Raw genomic sequence first — 13244 nt, 5'->3', positions numbered from 1 at the left:
ATTAACTAGACATATGGAGTGATCATAAGGAAGTCAATGATGAAATTGAATTGATAAAACATTAGATAATTAATGGAAATGGAGAATCCAGGTAGAAGGCCAGGTTAAAGGGGTGAGATCTTTAATTTGGGATACATCAATTTTTTACATATATATGTATTTTATGATTTGAAAAGTAACAATTATATATTGTTGAAAATTTGGAAATTTAAAAAAGTTGTTGGAAGAAAATGAACATAATTCATACACCTTCATTCAGATATATCACTATTATCTTGGCATCTTTATAAATATCTAGCATATTTAAGTTAAAATTGGTATTTCACAATAATACTTTATAAAATTTTTATTTAATTGTCTTTTTTAAAAGGATACATAGATCACAAAAAATGTTACTTTAAAATATATAAGAGGTTCCTATATATCCCACACCCCACCCCACCCCACTCCTCCCACATCAACAACCTCTTTCATCTTTGTGGCACATTCATTGAATTTGGTGAATACATTTTGGAGCACTGCTGCACCACATGGATTATAGTTTACATTGTAATTTACACTCTCCCCCATCCATTCAGTAGGTTATGGGAGGATATATAATGTCCTGCATCTGTCCCTGCAATATCATTCAGGACAATTCCTAGTCCTGAAAATGCCCCTACATCACATCACTTTTTCCCTCTCCCTGCTCTCAGCAACTACCGTGACCACCTTCTCTAGATGAATGCTACAGTTTCTTCCTTTACTAGTCACAATAGTTCGATAGTAAAATACCAGTAAGTCCGCTCTAATCCATATTCTATTCCTCCACCCTGTGGAACCTGGGATGGTGATGTGCGGGCAGCGGCGGGCCTCTGGGAGGGTCGGCGGTTGGCCGGGCAGGCTCTCTGGACAGGGGCTGCCTCGCGGTCGAAGGAGAGGAGGGGGTTCGGCACGAAGCCGTTGGGCCCTCGCTCTCTCCGCTCAGGCACGGGGGACGCACGGTGCAAGCAAGAACACCACGGAGACAAGGTCTAGGCACAAGTCTACTTTATTGTTGAAGGGGACATGGTTTTATAGGGTCTAGGGATACGTAAAGGGACTTGATTGGTGCGGGCGGGTGCTGTTGCTTGTGTAGGCAGTTACTGGACAGTAGGCGGTTACTGGACAGTAGGCGGTTACTGGACAGTAAGCTGGCTAAGAGGTTAGGAGCAAGGGAGGGGAAGGGGAAAGTGTGGGCTGTCTGGATAACGGCTAGGCGGAAGACGGAGAAGGGGAGAAGGAGGGGCAGCACCGGCTGCCAATACTGGGCGGGAAGGAGACGGGGACAGTGATGTCTACTCCATCTCTAAATTGAGAGGGGCTTAGATCCCACATGGCTGATGGATGCGATTCTTTTTTTTTTTTTAAAGATTTATTTATTTATTTCTCTCCCCTTCCCCCCTAGTTGTCTGTTCTCTGTGTCTATTTGCTATGTCTTCTTCTTTGTCCACTTCTGTTGTTGTCAGCGGCACAGGAATCTGTGTTTCTTTTTGTTGCGTCATCTTGTTGTGCCAGCTCTCCGTGTGTGCAGCACCATTCCTGGGCAGGCTGCACTTTCTTTCATGATGGGTGGCTCTCCTTATGGGGCGCACTCCTTGCGCGTGGGGCTCCCCTACCCGGGTACACCCCTGTGTGGCAGGGCACTCCTTGTGTGGATCAGCACTGCGCATGGGCCAGTTCCACACAGGTCAAGGAGGCCCAGGGTTTGAACCGTAGACCTCCCATGTGGTAGACGGATGCCCTAACCACTGGACAAAGTCCACTGCTCTGGATGCGATTCTTCTGCTTGCAGTTGTAGACACTCTCAGTTCTCTGGTGTAGTGGCTAACCATCTTCTCTTCCCTGTTAACTGTCTTGGGTAAGTCCAGTGAACAGGAGAGTTGGTGTTGCAACTCTGCTGAGGCTCAGGACCCAGCTGGCATATTTTTATAAGAGAAGGTGTGAAGTTAAAAACAATCGTGCACAATGTGCAGAATTCCCATACAATACTCCTCCACCAACACATTACATTTTTTGTGGAATATTTGTTACAGATTATGAGAGAACATCATGAGACTATTACCACTAACTTTGGTCTGTAGTGTACATTTGTATATTTTTCCCTAGACTCCTATTATTAACACAGTACCTTCTTAGACATTGATGCAAAATATTACAATATTGCTGTTTAATATAGTCCAAAATTTACATTAATTATATTTTGATCATGGATCTCCATATTCTTACCACCTTGTAATAGTGATGCACATTTGTTCTATATCTATTCCATAGAACAACATTCTTGTATTTGCACAATTAACCCCAATCCTCATCTACCTCTAAATTCACTGTTAGTCAGAACCTAGATTATTCTCTAGCTTTATTTCAATTGATATTTATGTCACTGGACTATCCCTTTCAACCACAACCACATTTATACATCAGCTGTGTTTGTTATACTCACTATAATGTGTTACCATTATAGTCTGTGTTAATTATACTCACTATAATGTGTTACCTTTATAGCCTACTATATCCATTTCCACACTTTTATAGTCAAGTTAATTAAAAATCCTATATAGATTAAGCATCAGTACCCTTTCTCAGCCCTCATCCTATCTCCTATTTACCTAAATTCTAGATATTAACTCCCTGTGTTGACGCTTCATCTTCAGTTCATGTTAATGAGACTGTACATTATTTGTCCTTTTTTGTCTGGCTTATTTCTCTCAGTATACTGTCTTAAAGATTCATCCATGTTATCACATGTGTCCCAATTCCATTTCTTCTCACAACAGCATACTATCCCTTCATATGAATATACCACATATTCTTTATCCATTTATCAGTTGATGGACACTTTGTTTGTTTCCATATTTTGGCAATTGTGAATAATGCCACTATGAACAATAGTGTGCAAATGTCTGCTCATGAAACTGTTTTTAGTTCTTCTGGATATATTCCTAGAAGAGAGATGGCCAGATCATAAGGATGTTCTATATTCAGCTTCTTGAGTTACCACCAAACTGTCTTCCACAGAGGCTACACTATTTTACATTCCCATTAACAGTGAAGGAGAGCTCCTATTACTCCACATTCTCTCAAGCATTTGTTGTTTTCTACTTTTTAAATAATGGCCATTCTATGAGGTGTGAGATGATATCTCATTGCCTTTTGATTTGCATTTCCCTAATAGCTAGTCATATTGTACATTTTTTCATGTGCTTTTTGCCATTTTTATTTCCTTTTTGGAGAAATGTCTATTTAAATAACTTGCCCATTTTTAAATTGGGTTATTTGCTCATATTTTCTCCTATTGTGTAAGTAGCCTTTTCATCATATTGGCAAAGTCCTTTGAATAGCAAAATTGTTTAAACTTGAGGACATCTGATTTATCCATTTCTTCTTTCATTGCTCATGCTTTTGCTGTAAAGTTTAAGAATGCACCGTCTACCACCAGGTCTTGAAGATGTTTCCTACATTTTCTTCTAGAAGCTTTACATTTCTAGCTTTTATATTTAGGTCTCTGATCCATTTTGAGTTAATTTTTGTATAAGGTGTGAGATAGGGGTCCTCTTTCTTTTGACTATGGTTATGCAGTTCTTTCAGCACCATTTCTGGAATAGATTGTTCTCCCCCAGCTGGATGGGTTTGAAAGCCTTGTCAAAAATCACCTGACCATAGATGTAAGGGTCTGTTTCTGAACCATTAATTCATTCCATTCTTCTGTATGTTTATTTTTATGCCAGTACCATGCCACTATTTTTTGTTTGTTTTTGTTTTGTTTTACCACTGTAGCTAGTTAATATGATTCGAAGTCTGTAGGTGAGAGTCCTCCAAATTCATTCTTCCTCTTTAAGATGTTTCTGGCTATTTGGGGCCACTTATCCTTCCAAACAAATTTGATAATTGGTCTTTCCATTTCTTTTAAAAATACTTTTAATTTTTATTCGGTTTGTATTGAATGTATATGCCAATTTGGGTAGAATTGATATGTTAATGATATTTAGTATTCCAATCCATGCACGTGGAATGTTCTTCCATTTATTTAGATCTTCTTTGATTCTTTTTGCAATGCATTGTAGCTTTTTGAATACAAGTGCTTTACATCCTTGGTTAAATTTATTCCTTAATATTTGATTATTTTAGTCGCTATCATAAATGGAATTTTCTTCCTGATTTCATCCTCAGATTTCTAATTTTTAGTGTATAGAAAAACTACTGATTTGGGGTGTTAATATTGTATCCTGCCACTCTGCTGAACTCATTATTAGCACTAGTAGCTGTGTTGTAGATTTTTGGGAAATTTCTAAATATAGGCTAATTTCCTCTGATAATAGGAAAGTTTTATATCTTCCTTTCCAATTTGGGCACCTTTTATTTATTTTTCTTGCCTTATTGCTCTAGTTAGCACCTCTAGCTGTATATAGAACAACAGTGGTGACAGTGAGTGTATTAGTCTACCAAACGGGTGCTGATGCAAAGTACTAGAAATATATTGGCTTTAATAAAGAGTATTTATTTGGGATAAAAACTTACAGACCTAAGGCTGTGGAAAGTCCAGCTCAAGGTACCATAAGTTGTACTTTCTCACCAAAAGTCAGCTGCCATGTGAGGAAAGGATGTGGCTCAAGTAGTGGAACTCTTGCTTCCCCCATGGGAAGTCCCAGGTTCAGTTCCTGGTGCCTCCTAAAAACAAACAAGCAAAAAGAAAACAAACAAACAAAACAACAACTCAGGGAAGCTGATGTGGCTTAGTGGTTGAGTACCAGATTCCCACTTATGAGGTCTCAGGCTCATTTCCAGGCACTGATACCTTAAAAAAAAAAAAAGATCGGCTGCCACTTGTTGAAGCAAAATGGTGAATGGTCACTGCCAGATTTCAGCCTTCCCCACTGGACTTACTCTTCCTCTTGAGGCTCTGTGAACCCAATTTCTTTTTTTTATCTCAGCTGCAGGCCATCAGGCAAAGGGCTCATCTCTCCCAGAGGCCCAAGGATAAAAAATGACAGAGCTTTCTCTTCCCATGTGTCTTCTTGAGTGAGTGTCTGTTTATTTCAGCTCACCAAATGTGCAGGGCCTCAAACTGAATTATACCTTATTGACATAGTCTAATCAGAAGCCCTAAATTGATTTTATCAAGTAAATGTAATTAGTGAATTTAATACAGTCAAAGGGTATCACGCCCAGAGGAATAAATGTCTGCAACCGTCATCTTTCTCTTTTGGGGATTCATAAATAATCTCATACTGCCACAGGGTGCACCCTTATCTTAGTCTCCATCTCAGCAGGAAAGCTTTCAGCCTTTCATCATTGAGTACAATATTAGCTAGGCGGTTTTCATACATGACCTTTATCATGTTGAGAAAGTTTCCTTCAATCTATCTTTCAGAGTAATTTTATCAAGAAAGGATGCTGTATTTTGTCAAATACCTTTTCTGCATCAATCAAGCTGATCATGTGATTTTTCTTCTTTAATTTATATATGTGGTATATTACACTAATTGATGTTCTTATATTGAAACACCATTGCATGTCTGGTATAAAACCCAGTTAATTATGAGTGAATAATTCCTGATGAATCGTGATGAATAATTCTTTTAATGTATTGTTGGATTGGATTATTGAGTATTTTGTTGAGGATTATTGCATCCATATTGATTAGGGAAATAGGTCTGTAATTTTCTTTTTTCATAATATCTTTATCCAGTTTTGGCATTAGGGTGATGTTGGTTTCATAGAATGGGTTTGGTAGCGTTCCTTCTTGATCAGTTTTTTAAACTTGTTTGAATAAGATTGCTATTAAATCTTGTTTGACTGCTGGGTAGAATTCACCTGTGACACAATCTGATACTGGACTTTTCATGTTGGGGAGTTGTTTGATGACTGTTTCAATTTCTTTACTTGTGATTTGTTTGTTGAGTTCTTCTATATCTCCTAAGATCACTGAAGGTTGCTTGTTTATTCCTAGGAATTTTTCCATTTCATCTACATTGTCTAGTTGTTTGTGTACAGTTGTTTATAGTGTCATCTTTTTTTTTTTTTTTTTTAAAGATTTATTTATTTATTTAATTCCCCCCCTCCCCTGGTTGTCTGTTCTTGGTGTCTATTTGCTGCGTCTTGCTTCTTTGTCCGCTTCTGTTGTCGTCAGCGGCACGGGAAGTGTGGGCGGCGCCATTCCTGGGCAGGCTGCTCTTTCTTTTCACGCTGGGCGGCTTTCCTCACGGGCGCACTCCTTGCGCGTGGGGCTCCCCCACGCGGGGGACACCCTTGCGTGGCACAGCACTCCTTGCGCGCATCAGCACTGCGCATGGCCAGCTCCACACGGGTCAAGGAGGTCCGGGGTTTGAACCGCGGACCTCCCATATGGTAGACGGACGCCCTAACCACTGGGCCAAAGTCCGTTTTCCCTATAGTGTCATCTTATGATCTCTTTTATATCTGTGAGTTCAGTAGCAATGTCCCCATTATCATTTATGATTTAATTTATTTGGATCTTCTCTCTTTTTCTTGTCAATCTAGCTAAGGGTTTGTCAATGTTGTTAATCTCAAAGAACCATTTTTGGTTTTGTTAATTATCTGTAATTTTTATTGTTAAATTCATTTATTTCTGCTCTGATCTTTGTTTTTTTTTCTTCTTCTTTCTGCTTGCTTTGGGAACAGTTTGCTGTTCTTTTTCTAGTTTTTCCAGAAGGTTTGTTAAGTTATTGAATTTACCTCTGTATTCCTAAATGAAAGCATTATGGGCTCTAAATTTCCCTCTCAGGACTGCCTTTCTGCATCCCATAGGTACTGATATGTTGTGTTCTCATTTTCATTCATCTTGATTTCTCTTACAATTTCTTCTTTGACCCACTAATTATTTAAGTGTGTTGTTTAATCTCCATATATTTGTGACTCTTCAGTTTTTCTGCCTGTTATTTTTTTCCAATTACATTCCATTATAATAGGAGAATGCGATTTGTATAATTTTGAAATTGTTAAGGATTTTGAGTTCTGCTTTGTGACCCATCATATTGTCTGTCCTGGAGAAAGATTCATGAGCACCTTATAAGAATATACCTTTCTGCTGTTTGGGAGTGCAATGTTCTATACTGGTATAGGTCCATATATCATAATATTCAAGCTCTCTGTTTTTTTACTGATCCTTGCCCAGATGTGTTATCCAATGATGACAGTTATGTGTTGAAGTCTCCAACTATTATTTATACATCTATTTCTCCCTTCAGTTTGGCCTGTGTTTGCCTCATGTAATTTGGTGCATCCTGGTTAGGTGCATATACATTTATGATTGTTATTTCTTCCTGGTCAATTGTCCCTTTTATTGATACATAATATCCTTCCTAGTCTCTAATAACAGTTTTGTTTTTAAGTTTAATTAACCATATATAAATATAGCTGCAACAGCTTTTTTTGTGTGCTGCATATGTGGAATATATCCAGTCATTCACTTTCAATCTGTTGGTATCCTTGAGTCTAAGGTGAGTCTCTTGTAGGCAGCATATAAATGGCTCATATTTTCTTATCTATTTTGCCTGTCTGTGTCTTTTGATTGGGAAGTTTAATCCAGAAACATTAAATGTTATTACTTTAGAGGCAGTTCTTCAATTTTGACTTTTGGGTTTTATTTGTCGTATCTTATTTTTACCATTCTTTTTACACTTTTAGTTACTTTTACTGAAATAATATTCATTTATAAGCTCTCTTCTAAGTCTCTTGTATTTCCTTTTCATGTTGCAGTAATATCTTCAGTATATCCAAATCCCCAGTCTCTTGGTTATAAACTCTCAGTTTCAGTTTATCTGTGAATATTCTAAACTCCTTAATTTTTGAAAGTCTTGCTGGATATAAAATTCTTGGCTGTATGTTTTTCTGATGAGAAATCAGCACTTAATCTTATTGTTCATCCCTTTTTATGCAATGAACTGCTTTTCTTTTGTGGCTTTCAACATTCTTTCTTTACCTTTGGAAATTGACATTCTAATTAATATGTGTCTAATAGTATTTGCTTTGGGTTTAAATAGCTAGGCATATGTCACACTTCTTGGTCACAGATATCTATGTCCTTCAATAGGGTTGGGGAATTTTCTACCAATATATCTTCAAATATTCCATTTGTGCTTTTCCCTACTCTCCTCTTTCTGGAACACCCATGACACATATTCTTGCACATTTGCTGCCATCATTTAGTTCTGACACCCAGTTTCATTTTTTCCCATTCTTATATCTGTCCTATTCTAGGTTCACTTTTGGAGATCATGTCTTCGAGCTCATTGATACTTTATTCTTCTCCTCAATTCTGCTGTTATGTGCCTCCAAAGTATTTTATAAATATATAATGTTTATTTGTAAAGAAGCTTTAGATTATATAAATGTTACATTAAAAATATAGGGAATTCCCATATACCACACCCCTTCCCCTCCCCCTCTTTCCCCCTTAGCAACATCTTGAATTAATTGGTACATTTGTTACAGTTGATTCACACAATTGAAATATTGCTACTAATCATGGTCTTTAGTTTACATTATAGTTTACACTTTCCACTACACAATTTTATTAGTTTTGACAAAACATATAATGGCCCATATCCATCATTGCAATGTCATGCAGAATAATTCCAATGTCTGAGGGATGCCCAATGTTACATCTATTCTTCCTTCTCCCTCTCCTCAGAACCTCTGTTGTCCACTGCCTTTATATCAGTGATGTAAGTTCTCCATACCTGCATTACCCCCTAATTTTTGTTCATTCTTAAATCTTGAGGATTTGAGGATAGTGATACCTACCCTAGTTCTGACAGAGATGAAGCTTAGAGCCCATGGGGCAGCTATGGAACTGTCTTGTTAGCAGTTGTAGATATTGTTTTTGGGGGATGGGCATTGTCCATGATCATCCTTTTATTAGTTGCCCTGGGTGAGACTGATGACCTGGAGAGTAGGTTATACAACTCTGCTGAGATTCAAGACTCAACTGGCATATGAAGAGACTGAAGATTTATGTCTCTAGGACATGTATTTAATGAGAATAGTGATAATTATAGGTTCAAATAAAAGTGGCAGAAGAGCCATGTGAAGGGAAATTATAAATGAGTCTAAATCTGTTACATTGGGGAGCATATATTCCAAAGTAAGACCTACTGACAGGGTGTCAAATTGCTGAAGCTGTCCATGCTTACAGTGCCTAGATTTCTCTAGATGTTTCTGGAGTCCCACTGTTTGAGAAACTGTTTAATGTGGCAGTCAACGCGATTCTGCTGAGACATGCATAAGAATAACTGCTGGAAAGAACTCCAAACTCACTTTGAAATCACTTAAACATAAAAACTTCCATTTGTATTTAATATTAATGCATTTTGGTCAAGGTCTTTTTCCAAATGCATCACCAGTTGGCACTTCATAATAATCTGTCTTTGGCAGAGAACCTTATCCCAAGGAGTTATGTTGCACACCAGGGGGAAGATAGTGCCTTTATATGCTGAGTTTAGCTTAGAGAGAGTACACATTTGAACAACAAGGAGACTTTCAGGAGGTAATTCTCAGGGAATATATAATACTAGGTTATATTTCAATTTCACAAGAACAAGGTTCATCAGTACAAACATCAATATCAAGGGCCTGGCTTAATGGTGTGTCCTCCTTTGCTAGGCACTGCCCATGTACTCCGGGGATTCCTGCCACTCTATTAGAGAAAGAAGCAGGTCTTCACAGGATTGGAATTCAATATTCTTTTGGTTATTGTTTGGATCCCCACCCACTGAAACAAAACCTTATGACCACTTGAACATATTCATATGCCATAGAGGCATGCCCCAGGTGCACCTCTCCCCAAACACCCCTGGTCACTAACATTCTACAATACTGTTCCTCCCCTGCCATAGTTGTAACCCTTCTGTAATCCAAAACATCCTTAAAAGAAAGCCCCAAAAGCCCCAAATAATAATAATAGGAAAATCGCTAGCTATTAGGGAAATGCAAATCAAAACTACAATGAGATATCATGTTATACCCTTTAGACTAGCAGCTATTAAAAAACAGGGGAGTACAAGTGTTGCAAAGGGTGAGGAGGAAAGGGAACACTCATCCACTGCTGGTGGGAATGTAGAATGGTGCAGTCAATGTGGAGGACAATTTGGCAGTTTGTTAGGGGACTTACTATGAAACTGCCATATGATCCAGCAATCCCATTTCTGGGTATATATCCAAAAGAATTGAAAGCAGGGATATGAACAGATATATACACACAAATGTTCATAGCAGCATTATTCACCATTGGCAAAAGTTTGGAGCAGCCCAAATGTCCATCAACAGATGAATGGATAAGCAAATTTTGGTATATACATACAGTGAAATATTACTCAGCTGTAAGAAGAAATGAGATACTAACACTTGGGATAACATGGATGAATCTTAAAGACTTTATGTTGATAGAAGTAAGCCAGACACTGAAGGACAAATATTACATGATGTCACTGATATGAATTAAGCAAATTGAGTAGGCTCACAGAGATAAATTCTGGAAGATAGGTTTACAGGAGAAAGAAGGGAGTAGAGGGCCATGAGTCAATGCCCATATGGGCAAAATCTATAAGTTGGAAGCGTGTAGTTGTGCAGTTGGGCAGGAAATAGGTGCAGTGATACTATTGGGTTCAGCAGTGCTAGTCTCTGGGGAGTGTAGGGTGGTAAGTTGGGTTGGACTATTCATGGAAATGGGAGGGTTGGGGAAAGGAGCAGGAGAACTCTGGGGATTTGCAGGTCTGTGGTTAAACTACAGCACTGAGAATGTTCTTTTTGCCAATATTTCAGGGAAGGATTAGTAGTGTAGGATATTGATGTGGGGAGTGCATACAGGAGAGGGTGCCCCTGGGGCAGGCATCTACGGAATATGTATGTGTCCATTTTGTCATAGTGTGTTATATCAGTGGGTGTAGATCCACACAATAAACAGGAAAATATTAAACATCAATCCTGGGGGGTCATTCTATGTTCTCAAATAGAGGGTCAAGTGTCTCTCAAGGGCAGTGGACTTGGCCCAGTGGCTAGGGCATCTGCTTACCACATGGGAGGTCCGCGGTTCAAACCCCGGGCCTCCTTGACCTGTGTGGAGCTGGCCCATGCGCAGTGCTGATGCGTGCAAGGAGTGCCCTGCCATGCAGGGGTGTCCCCGCATAGGGGAGCCCCATCCACAAGGAGCGCGCCCCATAAGGAGAGCCGCCCAGCACGAAAGAAAGTTCAGGCTGCCCAGGAATGGCGCTGCACACATGGAGAGCTGACAAAACAAGATGATGCAACAAAAAGAGACACAGATTCCCGTGCTGCTGACAACAACAGAAGCAGACAAAGAAGAACACATAGCAAATAGACACAGAGAACAGACAACTGGGGTGGGGGGGAGGGAGGAGAAATAAATAAATAAATCTTTAAAAAAAACAAAAAAACAAACAAAAAAAGGAGTCTCTCGAGAACATAGGCAGTGCCTAGTAAAAGAAAACAGACCAATATGTCAAGCCCTTAATATTATTCCAACTATGAATCTTATTCTTCATAAAATGAAACTTAGTGGTGACTGTAGGTCCCAAGGGGGGAGAGGGAAGAATAGAATAAATGGAACATAGGACATTTTTACTGCATTAGAATTGTTCTGCATGATCTCTCAATAATGGATACAGGCCATTTTAAATTTCATCACAATTTATAAGTGTATGGCCCACAATGTAAATCATAATGCAAACCATTGACTATGGTTAGTAGCAATGCTCCAATATTTTAAAATCAGCTGTAACAATGAAATGTTATTATAAAATGTTATTAATAGGGAAGAGAGGGAAAGTAGGAAGTTGTTGGGTATATTGGAATTCCCTATATTCTCTATGTGACTTTTCTGTAACCTCAAAATTTTTTGAAGATAAAATGAAAAAAAAATGACACTGGGGAAATACACAGAAGAAAATGTCACTGGACTTATAAGGCAATAGATATTACAGTGATGAAAGACATAATGTCTAAAAAGGTGTTTTTATTTTAAAATTCCTTTTTTAATTTTATGTGTCTATTTAAAACAATCATAATTATTTTATTTTATTATTAATTTTATTTGGTAATTTTCTTGGCTTCATCTTTGTATGACAGAAGGGTCACAATTGTGGCAGGAAAGGAACATTGGTGTGGGATGTTGGTCATGTAGGGATGCATGGGAGAGGGTTAATCTTGGGTATGCCTCTAAGGCATATGAATGTTTTCAAGTGTTCGTTGGGCATTGTTACAGTGGGTGGAGATCCATATGATAACTGAAAGAATATCCAATTACCATCCTGGGGAGTTCTGCTACATTTTCTTATTTTTTAAAAATTTAATTTAATTTTTTATTTTTAAATTTTAAAAAATTAATAGATCACAAGGAATTTTACATTAAAAAACATAAGAGGTTCCCAAATAACCCACTCCCCACTCCCCACCACATCATTTTTGTACATTGTCTATTTTTTTTCTTTCTTTTGAATTTGAATGTCTTTTTTTTAATTCAATTTTTAAAAATATTACATTAAAAAAATATGAGGTCCCCATTCACCCCAAATCCTTTGAGATGCAGAAGGCTTTAATTTTGAGGAAGTCCCATTTATCTATTTGTTCTTTTGCTGCTCATGCTTTTTGTGTGATGTTCATGAAGCCATTTCCTATTACAAGTTCTTGTAGATGTTTCCCTACACTGCTTTCCAAGGTCTTTATGGTCTTGGCTCTTATGTTTAGGTCTTTGATCCATCTTGAGTTGATCTTTGTATAAGGTCTGAGATGGTAATCCTCTTTCATTCTTCTACATATGGATATCCAGTTCTCCAGGCACCATTTGTTGAATAGGCCATTCTCTCCCAGTTGAGAGGGTTTGGTGGCTTTATCGAATATTATATGGCTATATATATGAGGTTCTATATCAGAACTTTCAATTAGATTCCATTGGTCTGTGTGTCTCTCCTTATGCCAATACCATGCTGTTTTCACTACTGTAGCTTTGTAGTATGTTTTCAAGTCAGGTAGTGCGATTCCTCCAATTTCATTTTTCTTTTTCAATAGGTCTTTGGCTATTTTGGGCCTCTTTCCTTTCCAAATATATTTCATAGTTAGTTTTTCTAGTTCCTTAAAGAAGGATGTGTTGTTTTTTTATTGGGATTGCATTGAATTTGTAGATCAGTTTTGGTAGGATAGACATCTTAATAATATTTAGTCTTCCTATCCATGAACAGGGAATATTC

This window comes from Dasypus novemcinctus, chromosome X (genome assembly GCF_030445035.2).
Source record: "Dasypus novemcinctus isolate mDasNov1 chromosome X, mDasNov1.1.hap2, whole genome shotgun sequence".
NCBI classification, from domain to species: domain Eukaryota; kingdom Metazoa; phylum Chordata; class Mammalia; order Cingulata; family Dasypodidae; genus Dasypus; species Dasypus novemcinctus.
Note: the sequence above shows the minus strand (reverse complement) of the source record.